Source organism: Canis aureus, chromosome 14 (genome assembly GCF_053574225.1).
Source record: "Canis aureus isolate CA01 chromosome 14, VMU_Caureus_v.1.0, whole genome shotgun sequence".
Taxonomy (NCBI): Eukaryota; Metazoa; Chordata; class Mammalia; order Carnivora; family Canidae; genus Canis; species Canis aureus.
The window spans coordinates 30,527,164-30,552,686 of record NC_135624.1 but is presented as its reverse complement, the minus strand read 5'-3'; the positions used below and the strand labels follow the sequence as shown (position 1 = coordinate 30,552,686).

Genomic DNA, 25,523 nt, shown 5'->3' with positions numbered 1-25,523 from the left:
GCACTGGCATGCAAGAGTGGTGGAGACGGCTGCAGCCTGCTCTGGTGCAGCTTGCCCACACAGGGGGAGACAGATGATAAATAAGCAGCCAAATAGGATCAATTAAGGAGTGGCAGGGGCTCTGAAGCAATGAACAGGGCCTGCAATGTGCGGGAGAGGTAGGGGTGGAAGCGGATGCCAAAGACAAGTTGACCAGGTGGCCGGGGAAAGCCCCCTCTGAGGAGCTGACTTCTGAGCTGCGAGCTGAGTGCCAAGAACAGCCACGTGCAGTCTTCCAGGCGGAGGGAACAGCAGCTGCAAAGGGCCTGGGGCAGGACCCTATGCTCCTGGTGCCAAGCCCAGAGTTGGTCTCACGGCTTCTGACCCCGGAAAAACTGTTGCAGGAGAGAGACCATCTTGCATCTAGAACTTAACTGACGTGGAGCGGAGGAGCTGACACTCAATTTTCTGTTCCCGGCAAGTTCATTTCAAGCTTCTGTTTTCACTCAGGGGCATGTTGTTCCCTCTTCAAAGTCTGACTGGGTTTCAAAGGAATTTGAAAGACTTACAGCAAAGCCACCAAGCTGCATCCTCCAGGTAGAAACGCCTAAATGCGGTTTCCCCATGCCTGTGGGAAACCACAGAGAATCATTCCCCCCACCCCCCCCAACCCTCACCCCCTGCTGCCCAGTTGTGGCCTGACTGGTCAGAGATTTACTTTGCTTTTCTCAAGCTTCCTGAAGCCTCTCCTGACTTTTATTTTTATGTATTTTTTTTCCTCTCCTGACTTTTAAAGAAACCCCCACAAACGTCCAGACTCCTGGGTTAAGAGCAAAAGCCCCAAATTCCGTGAGATTTGTGAGTTTCGTATTTCACCAGAAGGGGGTCTGCAGAAAGCAGTTTCTCAAACGCTGCAAAGAAAGACAAATAATCACTCGGTGATTAGGAAGAAAATGAAATCCTAAGGCTTCCTAAGCGGACACAGACAGGCCCAGCACGCTCGCCCCGAGTTAAAACCTGCCTTTCTCAGAGGTCTCCCATGGTTAATAATCCTCGGTGTGAGCATTTACAAAAAGTGCCAGGTCCCGTCTGAACATCTGATTTCCAAATCAAACCTGGGAGAGGGTAGTATTACCAGCTCACTTCACGGTTGAGGACACGGAGGCCCAGAGGAGTTAGGTGACTTACCCAAGGGAACACAGCCAGGAAAACAAAACAAAACCAAAAAAAAAAAAAAAGGCAAAAACCAGATTCTCACCGGCCTCAGGGTCTGACATCCAGTTTACTGTCCCTACTCTCCTGATAGAGAACATCCCTGCCCCCTGCCCTTGGACGCAAATGAAATGAAATTAGCAAAGGGGGAGCTCTGAAAGGGGGGGGGCAGCCAGGTAAAGTGTTGCAAACAGGGGCAGGGACGGCAGGGAGGTGGCAAGCCGGGTCTCCGCGGGCCCGGGAAGGGCAGGGACCCTCCTGGATCGGGGCGCAGGTGGGGGGCCCGCCAAGGCCGAGGTTCCGACTGAGCACCTCCCCGCCCCTGCACCTCCGTGCGCGCAGCAGGCGGGGGCGCGCAGCAGGCGGGCGGGAGGACACCCCCACCCCCACCCCCACCCCCCCACCCCCACCCCGCCCCGGGCCGGCGGGCCAAGGGTTAAGCGAGGCGGGAGCCCCCGGCGCGGGCCGGGAATGCTTAGTCAGGATTCCGATTTCCTGTCGAAGTGCTGGGATTTCCTGCGGCCCGAGCGCCCGCGCCGCCGCGGCCTCCTCCCCCGGCACATGGTCGCCCGCCCCTTCCTGCGCCGCGCTCGGCTCCCGCGCCTCCCGGCCGCCGCCGCCCTCCGTCCGCAGGGCCGCCCGCGCCCGCCCGGGGCTGCGGCGCGCGCCAGCCATGGAATGATGCCCACGGCCCGCCCGGTCCCGGTCCCGGTGAGTCGGGCTCGTCCGCGCCCCGCAGGCGGCGGGCTGGGGCTGCGCGCTGCGCCCCCGGCGGTGCGCCCCGGGCGCGGGGAGGGCGCGGGGAGGGCGCGGGGAGGGCGCGGGCTGCAGGGGGGCGCCCTCCCGGGAGGCTCCGGGGCCCCGCGGCGCCCGGCTTTGTCTCTCGGGGCGAAGGAGGAAAGTTCCCCGCGTTCCTGGGAAGGCGGCCCGGGCCCCCCTCCCCATCCATCCCCCTCCCCATCCATCCCCCTCCCCATCCATCCCCATCCCCATCCCCATCCCCATCCCCATCCCCACCACCACCCCGGCCCCGCAGGCCCCAGGCCCCTGGGCTTTTTTAAAGCAAGGGAGACGAAACGAAGCGGGGGGAGTGGGGGGCTTGGGAGGCTTGGGGGGCTGGAGATTCGCAGCCGGGGGGCTCGGGGATGGCTGGCGGGAACCCCGGAAAGGGCTTGTGTGTTTCCCGCGCGTAGCATTTGGGGACCTGCTGCATTTTCGGAGGCGCGACGTGAAGTTTGAAAAGAATAAAAGAAACTCGCCGGCGTGTCTGGGATCCTGCGGTTTTCCTACAATCCCGGGAGTTTTTCTGGGGCGTTCCTAGAGCGGGCTCCTCACTTAGAGGATTGATTCATTCCGGGAGCGCAGGGGTGGGGGGGTGGATGGATGGACGGATGGACGGATGGATGGATGGACGGACGGACGGACGGATGGATGGAAACCCTCCCGTGGTCTGCAGCGTGTTCTCCGCCGTGTCCCTGCGCGCATCTGAAAGAAAGAGCAAGAACTTTGTTCCACTTCTTGCGTAGATTTCGGTCAGGTTGTCTGGGCAGGACGCTGGGTTCTGGGATGACAGCGGGGCCAGGGCCGCTGAGCAGTGTTGGGCTGGTGAGACACCATTGGTTTTGAGACCTGTTTTCTCTCTGCTGAACCCTGCACCCCAAGGCCTTTTCTGGTTTGTGATGGGAGGTCTGTCGACTGTTCAGCCAAAAGATGGAGGTTTTTTGGAAAACAGCAAATCCGCACGGTTTAGAAAGAGAAAGGGTTTCCCTTAACGACTGTTTCAGCCCCGTGTTGTCAGGCATGTGGGGTTGGGAGAAGTGACCTCACTTGCCCCAGGTGGCCTGGGCGGCCTTCGGACTCCCAGTCCAGTGCTCCCTTCGCTGTGGCAGTTTCTGGTCTGAGAGCCATGAGACATTTGGGAATATGTCTTATTTGCATTATAACCGTTGTTGTTTTACTCCTTCCCTTGTTCTGTCCCATTACTGCTGCTGTTTTTGAGATGTGTGGCTATCTCAAACTCTGTATTTTGAGAGTGAGTTAAAAAAAAAAAAATCCCTAGCCCCGTACTGTTCAGCCACCAAATGGAGTTGAAACCTAAAATGGGTGGCTTATTACATAGGGAATTACTTTTCTCTATCCCATTCTTTTGTGAAAAATAGCAAGTCCTAAGTCCAAAAAAAAGGGTGGTATCCTAGCACGAAATATACCCGCATGATGTTCCCTGGACTTGATTCTCAGCCCTCCGGTATCTGGTGAGCTAAGCAGCCCGTCTATTTTTCTACTTAGGAGAGCTCCGAGTGGCTGGTTTTTCATTTTTAGTATGTGATAATGTCGGAGAGAAAGGACTTGTTAGCAGGCTTGCCATTTGGTGAAGGAAATTGAAATTCTCTCCACCTCTCACCAGCCACAGGGAGCCAGATTTTCAAAATCAGTCAGAGACTTGCAGGCCCCAAAACGAATGTGTGCATCCAAATGGGGCCCTCCCTCGCCTCTGGTGAGGACCCACCTCCCATCTGGCATCTCCCGGCTGCACCCACGGGGCTGACGTCTAAAGGGAAAAGGAGATTCACGTTACCTGGAATAGTGTTGTTACTGAATTTTCCCTGCCGGTTCTCACTTGGGGTTTTGACTGGGTCCTGCTACCCCGTTCTCATTTTTCCCTCTCTTGTTTCCTCACCGTTCTCTCCCAGTCGCTATACTTGGCATGGGCCGAAAAGAAGTCTTTTCTGTAGGATGCCCAAGTGATCCCCATGTAAAGCAGTGGTGATAAGGATAGCTAACAAGTATTGAGCACTTGCTCGATGCCCTAGGCGTGTCACCTGCCAAGAAGTCCCAAGGAGGAGAGGGAACTCCTTTGGGAGCCTTGCCCAGAAAGGATGCCACTTTTCAGATTCATCTGGAATTGACTCATTCTTTCATTCATCCAGTCCCCGTTTGCTAAGTGGCTCCCCCGTGGGAGGTGCCAGTCCTGCAAAGATGAATAGGACCCTGTGTTCAAGGCCTTCTGTTTCCAGCCTCATCCTTTGGTGTCAGCTTCACACTTGCTCTTTTGGTTAGTCAGTTCAGCAAGCTTGTATTTGAGCACCTGCTCTGTGCTAGCACCTGACAAAAGTCCTGAGGATACTGCGCCAAGCAAGATAGGCCCGGCCCCGCCCTCATGGAGCTTGCATTCTGGTGGAGGGGCTAGGCCAAACAAAGCAGCTCAGATGAAAGATTGTGATTCTTGTTTTCGAAATCATGACCAAAGCCAAGTGGGGTGGGGGTGGAAATGGGAGTGGTCCAAGTTTTGCTAGGGAAAGGCCTCTCTGAGACTGAAGACTTGAGAAGAAACTGGGCAGAGAGTTTGCAGGGAAAGAGCATTCCAGGCAGAGGGATCAGAATGCGCATGAAAGACCTGAATGTGTTCCTGGGAGGAAGGGGAGTCCGGGGTGCTGGTGGTGGTGGAGGGTTGGGGGGCAGAGTGTAAAGGAGCAATGGGGAAAACAGCACAAGGTGAGGTTTCAGAGAGAGGCAGGTTCTTAGCCATGCTGGGGAGGTGTCGTTCCCCCCTCCCCCCTCAAGTACAGAGGGATGTAGGACTGATCTTTGGCTCCAGTGTGGGATCTGATTGACATTTTTAAGAGGTCACTTTCGCTGCTTTATGAAGAGTTGATCACAGATGGCAGAGTGGAAAGCACCAAGGCCAGCTAGGCAGTTAGGGGGCCATTGCACAAATCCAGAAAAGCTGGTGGTGGCTTAGACCAGTGGAGGCAGAGGGAAGTAGTGCATGTGATCTGGTTAGAACCCGGAGATAGAACTGATGAGATTTGGTGAGGGATTATTATTATTATTATTATTATTATTATTATTATTATTTTGGTGATGGATTAAATAGGGGTGAGGGTGGGGAGGGACTTGAGGATGACCCCTGGGTTCTGGCATGAACAGCTGGGTGTCCTTTGGGAAGACAGGGAAGAAGAAAGGGGGCATACGTTCCGGAGAAAATCAGGCTCCGTGTTGGCCGTGCTGAGCAGGAGATGTCTAGGAGGCATCCACGTGGAGACTAAGGGCAGACAGGAGGGCGTGTGGCTTCGGACCTCAGAGGATGCCTCTGGACCAGAGACCCTGACGTGGAAATTGTCAGGCTGCAGCTGAGCCACCCAAGTGCTTGCCAGCACACGCCCTACTGTTTCATTTCTCCAAGGGTCTGCTTATGTTCTTCCTCATGCCTGGGATGCTCTTCCTCTCTCTCAGCCTAACTCCTACTCATCTTTGAAAAAAATACTTGTGTCTTTATCTCCTTGAGGACACCCCCAGATCCCCCCAGCCCCCAGATCCCCCCCAGCCACCAGATCCCTATGTTTACTCTCATGGTAGTATTTAACTAAGTTACTTTTTTATAGTATCTTATGTTTAAGAAAAACTCAGTGCAGGCCCTCTCACATGGTAAGTGCTCAACAAATGCTAGCTGCTATTATTATTATTATTGGGAGTGATGGAGAGGCATATAAATACAAAGTACGTTAAATTGGATAAATATAATGATAAATGGTGTATTAGTCTCCTCTTCCTGCTGTAATGACCACAAACTTAGTAGATTAAACAACACAGATTTATTGTCTTAACAGTGCTGGAGGTCCGAAGTCTGAAACGCATCTCCTTGGGCCAAAATTAGCGTGGCGGCAGGGCCCTGTTCTTTCTGGAACCTCTAGGGAAGCTTCCCTCCAGAGGGAACAGGGAAGATTCAAGAAGAGGAGGCCCCAGGGAAAGAACTGGTTTCCTTGCCTTTTCCAGCTTCTAGAAGCTTCCTACATATGTTGGCCTTTGGTCTCCTTCCTCTATCTTCAAAGCTGGCAGTGTTGGTCTGAGTCCTCATGCTACCATCTTTCTGGTTCTCTCTTCTGGCTCCCTGTTCCACTTTTAAGGAGGCTTTTGAGTATATCGGGCCACCGGTAGAATCCAGAATACTCTCCCTATTTTAAGGTCCAGTCATTAGCAACCTTAATCCCATCTTCCCTCTTAATTCCCTATTGCCACATACCCCATGTAAGCTAATATATTTGCACCTCCTGGGGATTAGGATATAGACATCTTTGGGGGCTGGTAAGGGAAGGTATTATGGGAGCCCTGGGGTCAGGCTCCATTCCCATCTTCACTGTCCTCTCAACTATTTATTATTTCATGCAAGCTTGCCTCCTTGCCCAGCTTTCCATGAAAATTGAGGATTCATGTCACTGTGCTCTCTTTGGGCTGTAGGCCAAACTGTTCACTTTCAATCCAGGGACACTAATTCTTCTCACCCTGCCTTATGGATAATTTAAATCCAACTTCTTGGGGTGCCTGGGTGGCTCAGTTGGTGAGCCACCCAGGCACCCTTGATTTTGGCTCAGGTCATGGTCCTGGGGTCCTGGGATTGTGCCCTGCATCAGGCTCCCTGCTCACCGGGGAGCCTACTTCTCCCTCTCTGCCCTGCTCATGCTCATGCTCTCTCTCTCTCTCACTCTTTCTCTCTCTCTTTCAAATAAATAAATCTTTAAAAAAAGGAAAAGGAAGGAAGGGGCTGAGGGCCGTGAAGGGTTGATACTCTGAGTACGCGGTGGTGGATTTTGCGGCACAATGTGAAGCCTAGCACTGTGTGTATCTTTTATGCAGCTGAAACCTCCAGTTCCAGAGCCACAGCTAGTGTCCCCAGCCTCAGCCAGCCCTGTTCCCAAAGCAGGCGACAAGAACACCCAGGAGAGAGCATGTGGTTCCATCAGGACACATCCATTTGAACCGCTAGGGGAAAAAGTAACTGGAGGCCTGGCCTGGTGGTTGGTGTGCGTCAGGTGGCCCCATCTTCTGAGAGTGAGGCAAGCACACCACGATGGGTTGACTGGAGCCACATCGCAGTCAGGGAGTAATTGAGGCCAGATTTCTCACATCCTCTTGGTTATTTGGAGAAAATGGGCTCCTGTCCCGGATGCTCCCCAGAAACAAACGGCTTCCCCCAGACCTTCAGTGTTTCAGAGAGCCACATGAGCCCTGCTGGCCACTGGCGTGCTGGGATGCTCGGGGGGCCGAGGTTGCCGACTGCCTGAGCTTCCCCTGCCAGCAGCGTCAGTTCCCATCCTTGGAAATGCCACAAACTAACTCATCTTGTAATATTTTTGGCATTTCCTCTTCCTTTACGGCTCTAAGTCAGGAAATGCGAAAGGCACCGAGTTAGAAAAACAGAAGGGTGATAGAGCAGTGTCTTGGGATCCCTCCACCACCGGAGTCTGGTGACACTTGGGACAAAGAAGCGTGCATGCCCATCCTCACTTCCCCGTCCTCACTTCCCCCAGATGCGCCCAGGGCCCACGCTGGGTGCAGATCCTCCTCCTCCGTGGGCAGAGCAGGAAGGAGGGAGCCGAGACAGCGCCTGCTGTGGCTTCTGGGGAATGGCTTGCATTTCCCTCATCAAAACCAAGTGTGATGAGCGCTGGGTCTTATGCTATATGTTGGCAAATTGTACTCCAATAAAAAAAATAAAACTTCAAAAAAAAAAAAAGAAAAAGAAACCAAGTGTGAGTTTCCCCAGCTGGACTTGTGCCTCTGTGAGACTCCGCCTGTGTGCAGCACCACTGTGTGCCTGTGTTGTCACTATGTACGGAAATAATTATCTTTGCCAGCAGAAAGGTGGAAAGAGGGCTCTAGTCAGAACCCATGACACATGCAACTTGTCCTCAAACCGCTCAGAAAAAAATGCCAGATATTGTAAAAATTAGTACGAGTGACGGGGAAGAGAAGGAGAAAGCACATAGAGTGGAATGTTAACTATAGGTAAGCTGCTCCGTGGAGGGCTAATGGGGGCTCTTGGCACTATTCTCAATCTTGCAATTATTTCCAAGCACAGAAGTTTTTGCAGATGGGAGGAAAAAAAGAGTGCTCAACCATTCCTTTGTGATTGTGACCTTGACAGATCGAGGGTAGCTCCAAAGCACAGTCAGTGGACAGGAAACCCGAGGACGCCAAGGCCTGCCTCTGACCCTGCCTTTCCTTCTGCTCTCGCACTTTCTCTACCCAACTGAGATAATGTCGGAAAAGCATCCTTTGCAGGGATTCCATAAACAGGAGCGTCACGACAGCCAGCTCGTGTGGAAGCGTGTTTGTTCACATGGTTGCCGCTCCCTCAGATTGAGCGCCTCAACCCCTCCATCCTGGCACCACCAGCAATGGCAGGTGGTGACCAGGGAGCCTGAGTCAAGTGTCTTGGCTTTAGTTATTCAGCAACGTTGCCACGTTTGTTGAATTTCTTCATCATTGAGCTTTTATTTTTAACGGCTTTATGTTTTACTTTTAGAAACTCTCGTTGGTTCTCTTTCAGATCATCCTGGCCCTTAGTCCTTTTGTCTTGTTCTTTCATTAGGGTTTCTCTTCCTTACTTCATACCTTTGTTTTAAATGTACTGACATTCTTTTTCGAGTTGACCTATTACATTCATTCTAAGGGAACCAGTTTGCATTTCCTGGATCTTCTGGTTTGGAGGGGGCATGGTGGTTCATGTTCTTGAGGCTCACCTCTCCTGGATAGCACAGGTGTCTCTGCAGAGTGGTTTTATGCTTCAGTAGAGGCTCCAAGGTTTTCCTGGATTCCAGACAAGTGGTAGCTTTAGGGCCTGAGATGTTTAACACCAGACTGGAGGTGGAGGTTTGGGCTCTACGCCCATAATTAGGGCTTTAACATTTGCACAGGAGCTTTCTCCCCCACTCAGACCCTGAGGTAGACACAAGCTCCTTTGCCATTTCTCTGCACTGGAAAGGGGAATGGTTCAGGCTTTCAGAGGAGGCTGGGGTCCCTGTGGGGGTCCTAGCTTTGTAGAGGGGTCTCAGCTCTCCTTTCATTCTGTAGATGCCAAGCAGAGACCGGCCGGCTTATCGTCAGTCTTCTTTTTCAGACTAGGAAGGAAGAACATTTACAAGAAGGTAAGAATGGCCATTTTGAGAAAAGAAAACCAGAATCCCCATATGAGACCAGTAGCAACAAAGAGATTTAATTCAGATGAGGAAGTCCTCACTGAGCACTGCCTGTGGGTTTGCCTTGGCAAGTTGGGGCTGGGTCTTAAGATGCCCGTCCCTCCTTGTAACCCGCAGCACAGAGCAGATAGCAAGCAGTTAGGAAGAATGGGAGGGAGCAAGAAAGGAAATTAGGTGGCTGCAGAAGGCAAATGACCAATGCAGAAGACAGAATAAGATCGTGAAAAGTAGTGCTGAATAGTGACTCAGAGTTCCGAGTTCTAGTCCAAGGACAGATATTGACTATTAGGGGACCTTTACGAGCGCCACTCCCCTCTCGGAATCACACTTTCTCACCCGCATAAAGGCAGTAGCTCCTGGCCCGGTTATAGTGGGAGCAAGAGTTGGGAGGTGGGGGCTTTGGAGGGTGAAGCCTTTTTCTTGTCTTCAAGGCCTGTGGGGCAGTGTATCCTCCAAGGCCACCTTGCTTTGGAGACTCCCTCCGGGGACCCCTGGGTGGCTCAGTGGTTGAGCATCTCCCTTTGGGTCAGGGTGTGATCCTGGGTCCTGGGATCGAGTCTTGCATCAGGCTCCCCGGGAGGAGCCTGCTTCTCCCTCTGCCTGTGTCTCTGCCTCTCTCTCTCTCTGTCTCTCATGAAAAAATAAATAAAATCTTTGAAAAAAACAAAAAAAACCAGAGACTCCAGCTGGCCTGACAACCACTACGGGCACTGGTTTTTCTGGGGAAGGGTAGCAAGCATTTTAAGTCCTCAAACCTTGTTCAAACTAAGGGGTGGTTCTTTGTTGTATAGTCAGTAGTTGGACATTTGGGTGCTGAGCTGACACGTATCTTGTGCGATGTCCGTCCCCTAGAAGCTCCCCCAGGGACCCTACAAATGAGGGCCCAGGTGCCCCTGAGAAAAGCAGGATGAATCTGTGCATTGTGTTGCCCTCATGACCTTTGACCCCCTGTTCTCTGAAGCTGCTCCTCTGGATGGTGGAACTCATGATCTCTCTGGTGTCTGTCCTTTGGCCACGTCCCTCTTTCCTGCCTGAAGTGTTGGTGGGTGGAGGATAGAGGCATTTGTCATGATGCAATGTGAAAACCACTGGGCTTAGAATCAATAAGAAGAGCTAATATTTATTGTGCATTAACACACCTCAAGTACTATTCTAAGCAGTTTAACTATATAAGCTCATTTAATCCTCATATTAACACGATAAAATGGCACTGATTTTTTTTGTTGGGGGTGAGCACTGTTTTTAATCCCCATTTTATATGCAAGGAAACAGGTACACGGGCCCTAACTTCTATAAGGTCTTATAGCTCATGGGTAATAGGAATTGAAGCAAAAGGATCTATGTTCGGTGCCCACACTCTTGACCATGATGCAATATTGCCTCTGAAGACTTGAATTTGAATTTCACGCTCCAATTCCTCGCGTGGCCTTGGGAGAGTCTGCCCTTTAGCCTTTCAGAGCTTTTACGTTCCTCTTCTGTAAATTTTCGAAAAGCTTGCAGGTCTTAAAAATGGTGTTAAAATTAAGCAATACTCATAGAAAGTGGCTTTAGTGCTTGACGTGTCATGGATACTAAACAAAAGAGAGTGGGTTCTCAGTGGGATAAGAGTTCTAATTTACGCGATCAATCGAGGGAGGACACATGAAGGAACTAATTCCTTTTAAAGAGTCTTGTCTTCAGAGCACAACTTTTCCTGCACATCCCGCCCTGTGCTGAAGCACTGAGGGCAGAAGGTTGGAAAATCAAAGCTCACGTGCTAGAATTTCTCCTAGTTGGTTAGGAGAGGACCATATAATTGTGTTTATAATTTTGGACCATGTCTGTGCACACCATAGGAAAGTTACAGAGAAATAGCCCCGAGCATCAGAAAGGAAAGACGATGGTCATCCCGGTGGAGGTGGCCACATAAAACTCTGGGGAAGAGGTGCTGTCTGAGCTCACTCGTCCAGGATGAGCAGGCGTTCAGTGAATGGAGAGTCAGGAAGGGTATTCAAGGCTGAGACTCGCCAGACTGAAGTCCTTGTGGTAGGAAGGTGCCGGTTATATTTTGGGAGGTCTAAGGAAAACATCTGTTCGAGGAGAGAGGTAAAAGTTGGTTAAAGTAGAGCAGCTTCGGGGGGTTCTCTCCGGAATGCAATCGTCTCTGTCCGCCCTCCTGCCACAGAACTCCTGATCTAGAAAAACCAACTGCAGTGTTGTTTATAGACCTTCCTTTAATAGCCTTTTGCAAATTTCCTCTCCTAGGACAGTTACTTCCTCGGACCTAAAATAGAATCGTAGAAGGGTGGAGATGTGGGGTATTTGCAGACTACACTCCCTTTTAAAGGTATACTTGGAGGGGAGTGGGTGAGAAGGTGTAGCAGACACTGTTGGTTGCTTATCCAGCACCCTTTGCCTTTCCTTGCTCCCAGAACATTAATCTTTGGAAATTTACCCTCTAGGGGCTTAAGGGAGGTCAGTCCCAGCCCCAGGGGTGAACCACTGTGGTCCTGCCTGCCTTGGTAGTGATTTGCTTAGGTATGGGCATCGGACACAGCTCTGGCTATGAAATAAGAAGAGAAATTTCTGGGGTTGGGGGGATAGAGAAAGATTTTTCTCCATCTTAAAAGGACACATTTAGGAAGACATAACCTCTCCTGCGATGGGATATGGTGGGGTTAGCATGTGATACCTGGAGTGGTGGCAGCCGTTTTGGGACCATGAGGGGCCTTGCTTAGGGAGACCATGTTGAGCATGTTCAGAACAGAAGGATGGAAGGAACAAGACAGTTCCCAGTCCTTCCTGTGGTGATTCGCTCTCTTATTCTTTGGGCACCTATTATATTTGTAACCCACTCCTCTCTCCCTCCCCACCTCTCGTTCTTTATTGAGTGCCTGCGAGTAGCCGGCGGTAGTGTTGCACACTGATATCATCGTTCATGAGTGGATGGCAGGCACGCACAGAGACTTGTGAGCCAGTGTGTTACGTGTGGTCATGCGGGGACACAAGGCATCAATCACTAGGTGCTTTTGAAGAGGTGCCTGACCCCGCCTTGCAGGGAGGGGGCAGAGAGGCCTTGCTAAAGAGTGTAATCCTTGAGCTGAATATTAAATAATGGATGGTTAGCTAGAAAAGAGCGAAAGGAAAGGAAGGAAATTCTAGGTGTAGGGAACCAACGAAGCAAAGATGTGATGGTAGAGACAACCTGGGTTGTACCGGGATCTACCTAACCCCGCGTGCCAGGAACCTGATGTTTGAGGTGGGATGCATTAAGGCTGGAAGAAGAGGCAGGAAGAGCCATGTCCAGAAGCTTAGACTTCACCCTGAGACCACGGAGGAGCCTTTGGAGGTTTAAGGCAGGGGAGTCTTGTGACACCATCCTTTAGAAAGACGACTCTGGCTGCGTCGCATCAAGGGGACTAGGTGTGTCGGGCAAGGACTGGAAGCCGGGAGGACCGTTGTGGATGCCCCTGGAGGAGTGTGGGAGCAAGCCCAGGATATGGAGGGGAAGGTGCATCGGCAGTAAGATGGGCTGGATGCGGGGCCCGGGGTGGAGGGGTTGCCGTTGACAACACTGAGCTTTCTGTCTCATTTGCCAGGCTGAGTCACATCTGTGTCGCGAGCCTGCAACCTCCTCCAGCTCCCGGTCCCCGCAGTCTGCTCATCCCCTGGCGTGCTCGGTCCGGGCTGCATGGGAGACGGAGGAGGAGGAAGCAAGGTTGCTCCCTCTTCCTTATCTTCTCCTCCCACAGCTCAGCTATTCAGTTCCTGTTTGAGGGGCTCGGGAAGTGGAGCCGTGACGTGGGCTTCCTGGTGGTCCTGCTTCCGAGGTTGGAGCCCCACCACCCTTCTTTGTCGCTGGTCTCCCCAAGCAGCCCGATTCTGGACAAGCCCATCCCAGCCCCTTCTGTGTGCGCCCAGCACGCCTGCCTGGGGCCCGGCTCCTGTGCCATCCCTCCTGGATCATCTGGCTGGCTCCTAGCTCACTGTCCCCCCAAGCTGATGCCAGAAGGATCTGGGGTCCCCCTCCTGGTGCCCGGGTGGGTCACGTCGGGGAAGAAAGCTGCTTAGGCCCGGGGTCAGCCCTGGCTCTCTTATTCGCTGAGTGCCCTTGGGACAAGCCCACTCACCTTGCTGAGCCTCTGTTTGGCCACCTGTGAAATGGGCATGTGCTGCCTTGCTGAGTGGCAGGTGAGGGAGAGAAGGTATTACAGCGCCTGCCTGAACATGCACACACGCACTGAATTTCTCTCGCCCCTAAGGTCTTTTATATATATATATATATAAAGATTTTATTTATTTATTCACGAGAGACAGAGAGAGAGAGAGGCAGGGACATAGGCAGAGGGAGAAGCAGGCTCCTTGCAGGGAGTCCGATGCGGGACTCGATCCTGGGACTCCAGGATCATGACCTGAGCCAAAGGCAGATGCTCAACCACTGAGCCCCCAAGTGCCCCTCTTGCCCCTATGGCCTTATTCACCTCGGGGAGTCCTGAGTCCTCACCCCACAACGGACCGGGTGCTCCTCACTCGTGTTTGATGAATTATTCCTTTATTCCCTTTCAATTCAGGCTTTGATGGCCTCTTTTTCAATAAGTTTGAGCAACTCTCTCCAGGCCTGTAAGGGCCAGAGGAGTGGGGGCCTGAGACTCCAGGGGGTTCGTGTGGAGGAGGAAGGGGAAGTAGACTTGGGTGCAGGCTTCCTGACCCCACACCCTGAGCCTGAGTCCTTGCATTGGCCACTCTGACTTCCAGGGCCGTCAGAAGCTGCATCCTGGGGCGGGTTGCCAGGGTTCAGGAATGTGTCATCCTGTAAAGGGGTGAGGCCGTCCATGCAGCTCTTCTAGACAGCGACAAATAGAAGAGTTTGCAGAAGCAGGGCTGCATGAGTTAATTAAGGATGTGCATGTTTTTCCACAAGAATCTTAATGGGCGTGAGGTGGTATACGTGTGGGGTATTCCCACCTGGGAAGAAGCTGGGAATCGGTTGGGGTAAATTGAGTTCAGTGATGATATTTTAAGCTTCTGGTTTGAAGATAGTCACAGTGCTGAGCATTTGCAGAGAGGGATCGTGTTGGAGCTGAAACAGAAAGGCTGCAGAGGGTAATCACCTCATCAGAAGCAAAGCTCCTGTGGTGTAGACGATGGGTAAGAGTTTGGGTCCTGGCCTTGGGATGAGTCCTGCCTGACTCAGCCTTTTCCTGGCTGACTTTGGAACTTGCTCACCTTGGGCAGATGGTGAGAATAGGACTTCATCTCCCGGGTTGTGGGGGGAACCTCTGTGCAGTAGCACGTGGAGAGCACACGTCAACCACCAGTGCAAATATGCTCTGACCTGATGATGAAGATGGTGCCCAGGGGTTGAGTTGTATTCTCCAGAAGAGACAGGTGGAGTCCTAGTGGACTCCCCAGGACTTCAGAATGTGACCTTATTTAAAAATAAGGTCTCAGGGCACCTGGGTGGCTCAGTGGTGGAGCGTCTGCCTTTGGCTTAGGTGGTGATCCCGGGGTCCTGGGATCGAGTTCCACATCGGGCTCCCCACAGGGACCCTGCTTCTCCCTCTGCCTGTGTCTCTGCCTCTCTCTCTGTGTTTCTCATAAAGAAATAAGTAAAATCTTAGAAGATCTCTATAGAGGTGATCAAGTTAAAATGAGGTCATTAGGGGGCGTCTTAGTCCAGTGTGACTGGTGTCCTTATAAAGAGGGGAACTTGGGACGCGGAGACAGACAGGCATGCGCACAGAGAAGCCAAGGAGGGGACCCAGGGGCGGCTGCCGAGCGACTGGAGGGAGGGATGCATCTGGAAGCCGACGAGCGCCAAGGGCTGCTGCCAACCACGGAGGAGGAGGCAAAGCAGGATTCTCCCGGAGGCCACAGGAGCAGCGCGGCCCTGTGGACGCCTTGACTCCGGGGTCCTGGGGTCCGGAGCTGTGAGGCAGGGGGTTCCTGTTGGTTTTAGCCCCTCGTTGTTGGGGCTCCGCAGTGGCAGCCCCAGAAATCCCGGGCTGCCCAGAGTGACGGCGGCACGGGTCTGCTGCTGGGCTGCTGGCATTCACTCAGCGAGCTGGCGGGACGTAGCTTCGCTTGCATGGCCCAGCCGCGCCTCCACATGGCACTTGCAGAGGACTTTCTTTTTTTTTTAAAGATTCTTTTTTATTTTTAAAATATTGTTTATTTATTCATGAGAGACACACAGAGAGAGGCAGAGGGAGAAGCAGGCTCCACGCAGGGATCCCGGGACTCCAGGATCACACCCTGGGCCAAAGGCAGGAGCCCAACTGCTAAGCCACCCAGGTGTCCCCAGAGGACTTCCCTGATGTGACCCTGCGAACGAACAGGAGGCTAGAAGTCGGGGCTCCCAGCCTGGGGGCCGAGAGGCACACGAGAGAGCAGCTCCTCTGGAGGCGACGTGACGTTACATCTGCCGTGTGACCGTAGGGAGACGGGGCGCGGGGGGCCCTGGCCGGCGGCCACAGCCAGTGAGCGCGAGGGATCGGAGGAGGGTTCCGTGGGTGCGGTGGGGAGCAAAGGGTGCTCCCCGGGGACTCAGGGAGATGAAGCACCTGAGCGAGGAAGAGTGAGCTGGGACCGGATCGGAGCAGAGGTGGGCCCTAATCCTGCTCCGGGGAGTGAGGCTTGTGTCTCTGTACTTTAGGAGCCCCCCCTCCTGCGGGGCTTGGCTGTTCCGCCTTCGTCCCCCACCCGTGTGGTGCCCCGAGAGCAAATTCAAACGGGAGGGACAAACCCTGAGCTTAAAGCAGGGAAAGAGTGGGGCTTCTGGGGGGCTCAGTTGGCGAAGCATCTGCCTTCGGCTCAGGTCGTGATCCCGGGGTCCTGGGATCGAGCCCCGCCTCGGGCTCCCCGCCCAGCAGGGCACCTGTTTCTCCCTCTCCCTCTGCCTGCTGCTCCCCCTGCTTGTGCTCCCTCTCTCTCTCTGTCAAATAAAATCTTAAAAAAAAAAAAAAAGTAAAAGCTTGAGTTGTTCTGGGTTGTAGAGACCGTGCTGTGGTAGAAAGAGGGAGACCATGGGCACGAGAGTCCAGGGTGAGAATGCCGCCTCTGCCCCTGCTTTGAGAGCCCCCTCTCTGCTCGCACTGCTGACACCCACTGCGGAGTGGAGATGAAAATGAGATCGTGTAGGACGAGTTTGTGGCACCTGCGAAGCCCCAAATAATAAAAGTTGGCTCTTGTCCACTCAACCCTATGTACGCATGGAACTCTGGCAAAGGGCTTCGTGCTGCTTATATATTTTTTAAAGATTTACTTATTTATTTGTGATAGACAGAGAGAGAGAGAGAGAGAGAGAGAGAGAGAGGCAGAGACACAGGAAGAGGGAGAAGCAGGCTTCATGCAGGGAGCCCGATGTGGGACTTGATCCCGGGACTCCAGGATCGCGCCCTGGGACAAAGGCAGGCGCCAAACCGCTGAGCTACCCAGGGATCCCCTCGTGCTGCTTATAAAAATCAGTAATCAGAGGTGGGAAGAGAGAGGTGGCATCTGCACAGGTCTGTCCTTCATGGGAGCAGACTCACCATCAGAAAGGTGGAGAGTGGGGTCCCTGGGAGGAAGGGGTGAGATGCGGGGTCTCCGGGAAGGCGCCGATAATGCTCCCTGGCAGGAATGATACTCCTGTCCTCCTCGCTCTCCAATTACTCAGAATATTGCAGAAAAGCCGGTAGAGGATTCTTAGCCTCCTGTGTCTTAAAAATAGCCCCTGGCAGCCCGGGGGGCTCAGCGGTTTAGCGCCACCTTCAGCCCAAGGCCTGATCCTGGAGACCCAGGATCGAGTCCCACGTCAGGCTCCCTGCATGGAGCCTGCTTCTCCCTCTGCCTGTGTCTCTGCCTCTCTCTCTCTCTCTGTGTCTCTCATGAATAAATAAAATCTTTAAAAAAAAAAAAAAAGCCCCTGGGCTCTGAGGGGCCAAGCTGTTTTCCCCATGACCCCTTCTGCTGAAGTGCCCCTTCCCCACGCACCCCTCCTCTGCCCCTCTGCCCGGTGATGACTTGGAGACATCCTCCTCCCAGCCACTCTGGCTACAAACCTTGTTCTTTATTCCACGCTGTTTATTTGAGCTTCCACTGCACACTGGCATTTTGCTAGGGGCTGTGCAACATCAGGGAACACAGCACGGAAAAATCCCCGTCCTCATGGAGCTAATGTTCCAATGGGGGAGACAGCAGACAGACATCAAATGTATGGATATGAGATGGTGAAAAGTGCTTCTGGGGAAAAATTCACTGCAAAGGAGACTGGGGAGTTCTGAGGGGGTGTGCTATGTCAAACAGAGTGTTCAAGGAAGCTCTCCCTGAAAAGGTGACATTTGAACAAAGACCCAAAGCAGCCGAGGGAGTGAGCATGTGGCAATCTGGGGCAAAATGTATCCTAGGTAGTGGGCATAGCCAGTGCAAAGGTCCTGGGGTGGATGTGGAACCATGTTCAGGGAACCTCAAGGAAGCCAGTGTGGCGTGGAGTCATTGAGGAGGCGGTTGTTGATGAGAGGAAAAGGTGATGGCATGGGTGGAGGCATGACCTTGTTGGGAGTCCTGGGGACTTTTGCTTTTATACTAAGTGAAGAAGGAAGCTCTTTGAGGGTTTTAAGCAGAGGAAGAGTGATAGGATCTTGGCTTACTTTATTTTTTAACCAGGATTCTGCTGTCTGCTGTTCTGGAGAGTGGGTTGGAGGGGGCAAGAGTAGAAGAGAGGTGGTTGGGAGCCTGTAGGACTAATATAGGCAGAAGGGGAAGGTGGCCTGGACCAGTGGTGGGGATGGCACAGCTCTGGATTTGTGGATCCCCACCCCTCAACTCATCTGAACCGTCACCAAGCCGTCCCAGGGAGAAGGGGAGAACTTTGTAAGTACTACACACTAGGTCCACTAACTAGGTTGAGCTCCTTAGGGACAGGGATGCACCCCCTTTCCGGGTGTCGCTGGCACCTACCCAGTGCCTGACATACACGGTAGCCGTTTCTAAGCTTTATTATGTAGATAATGGACCTGTCATTCCCGATGCCCAAGATAGGATTTGGAGCCCTCTCTGGTGCCCCCAGCATCCCTCTGTGCTTACCTTTATCGAAACATCTGTCACACCAGTCTGTCCCTGTCCCTTCCCCCTGCTGGTCTCGGAGCTCTGGGAGCCAGTGCATTTTGTCCACTACAGTCAATGGTGCACAACCAGGTGCCTGCCACTCCTCCTGGAGTCCCTTTGACACCTGCCGAGAGCCGAGTGTGACAGCCAGTGTGGGTTCTGATCCCAGCATGTCACTGGGAGGATTAAATTGTTCAAAAGCCTCAAGCCTGCAAGGTGGCTCTGGGCCTTCTATCAGGAAGGATGAGTGCAGAGAGGTGGGGAGACGCCGTCTGGGTTGGCGTGCTGTAGGGCCCTTGGCCGGTGGCGTGGTCTCCAGGGCCTGTCTACACGGGGGAGGCGCGTGGGTACCTGAATCAGGAGACTGGGGAGCCTGGTGGCCAATGAACTGGGGAGCCTGGTGGCCTCCTGGGTTGGAAGACCCAGACTGATTGGGGCAGTGTACCCAGAAGTTCGTGTTGGCCAGGTTCTGCTTATGTAGACCAGAGAATGGATGGGCCACGGTCCCATGTGGGAACCCTGTGCACCACTCCCATTTCCCAGCTCAGCCCAGCATTGTTTTTTGTTTTTTATCCTCAAGGCCTTTTATACTTTTTCAGTTAATTTTTAAATTATTTTTCTGTAACACCTTTATTGAGGTATAATTCATATACCATGTCATTCATCCAGAGTGCAGAAGGCAGTGGTTTTTAGTATAGCCCTAGAGTTGTGTATCCCTCAGTACAATTTTAGAACATTTTTAAAAAAGATTTATTTATTTATTTGAGAGAGTAGAGCAAGCAAGAGAGCACAAGTAGGGGAGGTGGGGGAGAGAGAGAAGCAGGTTCCCCGCAGAGCAGGGGGCCCGATGTGGGGCTCGATCCCAGGACCCTGGGATCATGACCTGAGCCAAAGACAGAAGCTTAACCGACTGAGCCACCCAGGCGTCCCAGCTTTAGAACATTTTCATCACACTATCCATACTCCCCATTAGCTATCACTTATCCTTTCCCCCAATTCCTCACCCCCAGCCATAGGCAAACTCTAATCTACATTATGCACATTTCTACACCTCCCTGCTGGATAGAAAGATAATAGGAGCTCATAACAAAATCCAGGAAGAACAGGAAAAAGTAGAACTGAAGATGGTGATCTCCAGCCTCCCAGGAATGACCACTATGCAGAGACTCGCAGCTACCTGGTTTCTACAGACTGACAAAATCTTATGCAAGTACTTTAATAATCTGATTTATTTTCACTTAATATATTGGGAGTCTCCACAGAGATTTTTACATTATCTTTTTTTTTTTTTTTAAGATTTTACTTATTTATTCATGAGAGACACACAGAGAGAGAGAGGCAGAAACACAGGCAGAGGGAGAAGCAGGCTCCATGCAGGGAACCCGATGTGGGACTCGATCCCGGGACTCCAGGATCAGGCCCTGGGCTGAAGGTGGCGCTAAACCGCTGAGCCACGCAGGCTGCCCTACAGTATCATTTTTGATGGCCATGGGCATACCATAATTTACTTAATCCGTTCCTTACTGGTAGACGTTTAGGTGGTTTCTGATTTTTGCATTTATGTGCTTCTCTACATACTGACTTATGACAAATGCCTCGAGGTGGAATTGCTGAGTCAAAGGATCGGCACGGTTTAAAGTGTCATACTAGGGGCACCTGGGTGGCTCAGTGGTTGAGCAGCTGCCTTTGACTCAGGGTGTGATCCTGGGGTCCTGGGATCGAGTCCCTGCAGGGAGCCTGCTCCCCCCTCTGCCTGTATAAATAAAATAAATATATATAAAATAAATAAATATATATATAAAAACAAATATAAATAAAATAAATATATATAAAATAAATAAATATAAAAATAAATAAAATCTTTAAAGTGTCATATGTGATGCCAAACTGTTTGTGAAAACTTTACCAATGTATATTTTCTGGAGCAGTTTCTTTTTTTTTTTATAATAAATTTATTTTTTATTGGTGTTCAATTTACCAACATACAGAATAACACCCAGTGCCTGGAGCAGTTTCTTAAGAATGCCTATTTCTTAAAACCCATGTCAGCCATGAACATTATCAATTGTATTAACCTTTGCACAACTGATAGGCTAAACATGAATGCTTTTATTTGCATTTTTATTTAAAAATTTTAAAGATATATTTCTTTATTTTAGAGCAAGAGAGAGAGTGTGAGCAGGAGAAGGGACAAAACGATAGGGAGAATCTGATTCCCCACTGAGCGTGGAGCCCCGTGCGGGCCTCCCTCTCACTACCCTGAAATCGTGACTTGACCTGACATCAGGACTGACATTTAACTGGCAGAGAGCCACCCAGGCACCCCCTTTATTTGCATTTTTAAATTTAATACTGAAGTGGAAGATGTTTTCATCTCTTAGCTCTTGGCTTTCCTAATTTATGAGTTGTCTGTATTTGGTTTATATATTTTTTTAATTTGTAGCAGTTTCTTTATATATATATGTATTTTAAAATATTTTATTTATTTATTCATGAGAGACACAGAGAGAGAGAGAGAGAGAGAGAGAGGCAGAGACACAGGCAGAGGGAGAAGCAGGCTCCATGCAGGGAGCCCGATGTGGGACTCGATCCTGGGTCTCCAGGATCACACCCTGGGCCGAAGGCAGGCACTCCACCGCTAAGCCACCCAGGCGTCCCAAGTTTCTTTATATATTAAAGTTACCAACCACGACTTCCAATTTTAGTGAATGTGTGGCCAAAGCAAGCACCTCAACTACCACTTCAATACCTTTTCTCATATGTATTTGTCCCAGGGATAGTCCAACTCATTCATTCAGTGATAACCGGTTGGTATGAATGCATGTTAAAGAAAAAAAAAAAGTTTTTGAAAACCAGAAACATGGGTTGCATTCCAGTGTTTGCTCAGACAGGGTTTGTATCTTTGGGAATGTCGCCTTCCCCTCTGGGAAGCCTCAGGTTTTTTTGTCTATATAATGAGAGGGTTGGCTGATGAGGTTAAAGTAAAGAAAAAGGAATTCTATGATTGTGTGATACTTGTACCACGCCTGCCTGGTCCTCGTATTTACTTAGTATCATTGAGTTTTAGATATTATGCAGTGTTTCTTTAATCAGAATGTCATGAATCAAATAGAAAGTGGCATGAGTATGGGCTATAAGAACTGTTAGAGACTGACCCAGGCCGTTGGTTGGTGATCTTGTTCTATTTAATACTGCGCCTTCACACAGACTTGACTTGGCCCTCAATGGTGACCTCAAGCAGCTTGCTCAACCTTGAGGGCCTTGATTGCCTTGGCAGAAAGTGTGGGAGGGGAAGCTGATGGGTATTGAGGTCATTTGCAGCTCTGTCTTTATTAGGCCTACTAAGAATAATGGGAAGAATCAGCTGTGAAGAAACCCGGACTTCCGTCTGCCTGCTGACCTGCCCACGGTACCACTATAGACAGGTGACAGCTGGATTTGAACCCAGGACCTGTGCCTTAAAACCTCTGGCTCTTTCTCTTCCCCCTCCTCATCCCCCTTCTCCCCTCTTCCTCCCTCTCCTCCCCTCTACTCATCCTCTTCTTCCCCTTCCTCCTCCCCACCCTCAATCCCCTCTTCCCACTTCCCCTCCTACCTCCCCTCTTCCTCTTCTCTCCTCCACCTCCTCCCTCTCCTCCGCCCTGCAGCTTCCATGGGAGATATGCCTGTGTCCCTCACACTCCCTCCATTTCAGGCCCCCACACTTTGCTCAGGTGGGTCCGCCTGCCTTGAATGCCTGTGACGTTCATCTGCTTGATGAGCCCCTTCTCCTGAACCTGAGTGTCTCCCCTCCCAGGAGGCCACTCCTGACCCACCTGATTCCTGATAGAATTGAGCATCTCCTCACCCGTGTCCTCTATCCACCTGTACAGGCTTTTCTCAAGACATCTGAAACATTTTAGTGACTGCTTTTGTTTATACCTCTGTCTCCCTTACTACTTACTTTGTGGCTTCTCGAGGGCAGATACTGTTCTACTGTTACCTTACTTGGAACCCGAAGCATCCAGTGTAGGATCTGCACGCAGAAAGCGTCCAGTTGAAGATTGTTTTGGATAAATTAATGAAATCTTGTACAATTCGATTCAGTAGACGTTTCACGCTCAGGAGACTGGAATGGTGTATCAGTAGTACAGGGTTAATAACAGGAACCAATAGTCCCCACAGTGTTTAACGGCTCAAATACAAGAGGTGTTGTTCTTTGTTCTTCACTCCTGTGAAAGTCCAAAATGGATGTTTCCAGTTCAGTGGTGACTTTCCACCACGTGGTGACTCAAAGACCTGGGCTTCTTCCACCTTGTGGCCCTGTGGCTTTGTCATAATTGCATCCATTGGCAGAAGGAATGAGGAACACAGAAGCGGGGTGCCTGGGTGGCTCAGTCCGTGAAGCATCTGACTCAACTCTGGGCCTCAGCTCAAGTCTTGATCTCAGGGTTGTGAGTTCAAGCCCCACATTGGGCTCCGTGCTGGGCATGGAGCACACACACACACACACACACACACACACAAGAGGCACACATATGTCTTAAAAGTCTTGGTCTGAGAAATGATGTATGTTTCTACCCTTGTTCCTTAGCTGGACCTCTGACATTGGGCTACGCCTAACCACAGGAGAGTCTTGGAAATGTAGCCTAGCTGTGCACTCAAGAAGAAGTGGGGACAGTTTTGGGGAACAACTGTATTGTCCTCAGTGGAGCCTGATACCATTTCTCCCAGGGGTACATTAATTGCCACCGAGGGACAGTCATAGTTTGGTATTAAAAGAGCTCCACCTAACATTCTAGATAGCTTTTATACATTTTCTTGAGTTAATGCCATAATAACCGTAAATACCAACTCGATGACGTTGGTGTTATTAGCTCTACTTCATAGATGAGGAAACTAGGACTCAGAGAAGCTTAGACACATGCCTGCAGCCACCCAGCTGGGAGGTGGTTGAGTGGATATGCTGGTTAGGAAGCTTCCTGATGCATAGCACAAGACTGGCTTCATCGGAACAAGGAGAAAATACCCTGACTCGTATAATTGTAAGTTCATGAGGCTGGGGGGTGAGGGGGGGGTGGTGAGTCATTCTCCTGACAAGACACAGTTGAATTAAGATAGTTCGAGAAGAATTTTATAAAAGATTTTTTAATGGTGGTAAAATTGACATAAAATTAACTATTAACCATTTTAAAGCATACAATTCAGGGACACCTCGGTGGCTCAGTGGTTGAGCGTCTGTGTTTGGCTCAGGTCGTGATCCCAGGGTCCTGGGATCGAGTTCTGTGTCAGGCTCCCCAGAGGGAGCCTGCTTCTTCCTCTTCTTTTGCCCCCCACCAATGCTTGCACGTGTGCATGCTTGCTCTGTCTCTCAAATAGATAATTGAAATAAAAACAAAAATTAAAAAAAAAAACCTGTTTTTAATTCTTTGGGGCATGTATCTATGGATGGAATGGATTAGTCATCTGGTAACTCTATTTTTAACTTTTTGAGGACCTACCAAACTTTTCCAGAGTGGCTGAGTCATTTTACATCCCTATCAGCAGTGTATGAGGGTGCCGATTTCTCTACCTCCTCGCCAAGACTTGTTATTTTATGTTTTGCATTTTTTAAAAATTATTATTAAGGCTGAGCTAGTGGGTATGAGTGGTATTTCTTTGTGGTTTCAGTTTGCATTTCCCTAATGACTAATGCTTCTGAGCATCTTTTCCTGTGCTCATGGGCCACATAAAGGGATCATTAGGAAGGCGTGAGAGGGGTCGCCTGGGTGGCTCAGTCGGTTAAGCCTCCTACCCTTGGTTTCAGCTCAGGTCATGAACTTGGGGTCCTGGGATCGGGTCCCATGTTGGGCTCTGCCCTCAGCAGTGGGGAGTCTGCTTCCCCACTGTCTCTCCCCCTGTTCATGTATTCTGCATCGAATGGATGGAAAGATCTTTTAAAAAAAGAAGGCATGAGAGGGTAGGGAGGCTCTAGGGAGAGTGTAGTGCCCAGGGCAGGTGGCCCTGGGACGCCTGTGGCATGCCTGGCTGGAGAGATGGAGAGGGAATGATAACTGGAACCTTGAGCCGGTGAGGGATGAAGGCGTGGGGAGGGGCCCTGACCAGAGCTGAGACTTGGGTTGACGGTGGCAGCCGGGTCATAGTGACCATCAGAGAGGCAGTGGGGTGGCAGGGGCTGGTACTCCAGGGTTACTCTCTCCCACTCTGGTCTCCAGCAGGGGCTCCCTGTTGGCTAAAACCATCCTGCAGCCAGAGGGGTAGGGAGCCCTTGCATTAGTCCCTAGAAGTCAGTGTGTGGCCCAGAGTGGGGGACAGTGGAACGTGAGGGGTGTGCGGTGTCACTTCTCTCCCCAGAACCCCAGCGCCCCGTGTCCTGCAGTTCTGTGGGTCTGTGCTTTGCCTGTGGGTTTCTCCCCGAGGCTGGTCGTGAGACCGACTGCAGCTGTTTTGAGCTTCTGTACTGTCACATCCAGAGGAAGAGACCAAATACCATTTCCAAGACCTCTTCCAGAAGATCGAGAAAGAGCTTTCCCAACAACCTCCAGCTGCAAGTCTCATTGACCCCAACTGGGTCACATGCCCCCTCCCCCCAAACGAATAACTAGCAAATTGCTGGGATGCTTTTGGACTGCTGGGCTCACTCGTGCAGGAATGTGCACTTCTGGGGAGGAGGGGAATCCCAGATGAGTTCAGGAAGGAGGAAGGGTGTTTGGGAGAAACCCACAGAACCCTTCCTGGGGAATTCCTTGAAACACATCTGACTAAAGCCCTCACTTTGTCCGCTCTGCCTCGCGAGACCAGAAGTGCAGGCCACAGCCTCCTGGAGGCATTTGCACCCTCCCTGCTGCAGGGCCTGATGTTCTCAGGCCTCCCTTGGGAGGGTCTCCTAGCCCTTGTCCTCCCTCCTGTGGCCACCACCATAAGAACCATCCCAGAGAGTGAGGCCTGATGGCTGCCAGAGCTAGAGGCCTTAGTTCAACCAGAAGTTCAGGCAGTGGGGTCTTTTGCAGATCTTGCCACAAAAGACAATTTTTGAAACCCACCTACTGTATGACCCGCTTCTATGAAGTGTCCAGGACAGGCGGATCTATAGAGATAGAGGGTTACACTGTTGTGCTGGGAGGGAGCCGAGGGTGGAAAGGGCAGTAACTGCTGATAGATAATGGGGTTACTTTTTTGGGCAATGAAAATGCGCTAAAATTGATTGTGGTGATGGTTGTACCACTCTGTGGATTATAGTAAAACCATTGAATTGTATACTTTATTTTTTTTTAAAGATTTCATTTATTTATTCATGAGAGACACAGAGAG

General features: G+C 51.2%; 1 protein-coding gene across 2 annotated transcripts in view; it reads left to right on the top strand.

Annotated features, from left to right (window-relative positions):
* The first annotated feature begins 1,760 nt into the window (after nucleotides 1-1,760).
* Nucleotides 1,761-25,523, top strand: part of ASAP1 (ArfGAP with SH3 domain, ankyrin repeat and PH domain 1) — a 356,668-nt gene continuing 332,905 nt past the window's right edge. For both annotated transcript variants that reach the window (XM_077847265.1, XM_077847264.1), the window contains exon 1: nucleotides 1,761-1,902. The gene's annotated coding sequence lies outside the window, so the exon portion shown is untranslated. The remainder of the gene's footprint in view (nucleotides 1,903-25,523) is intronic.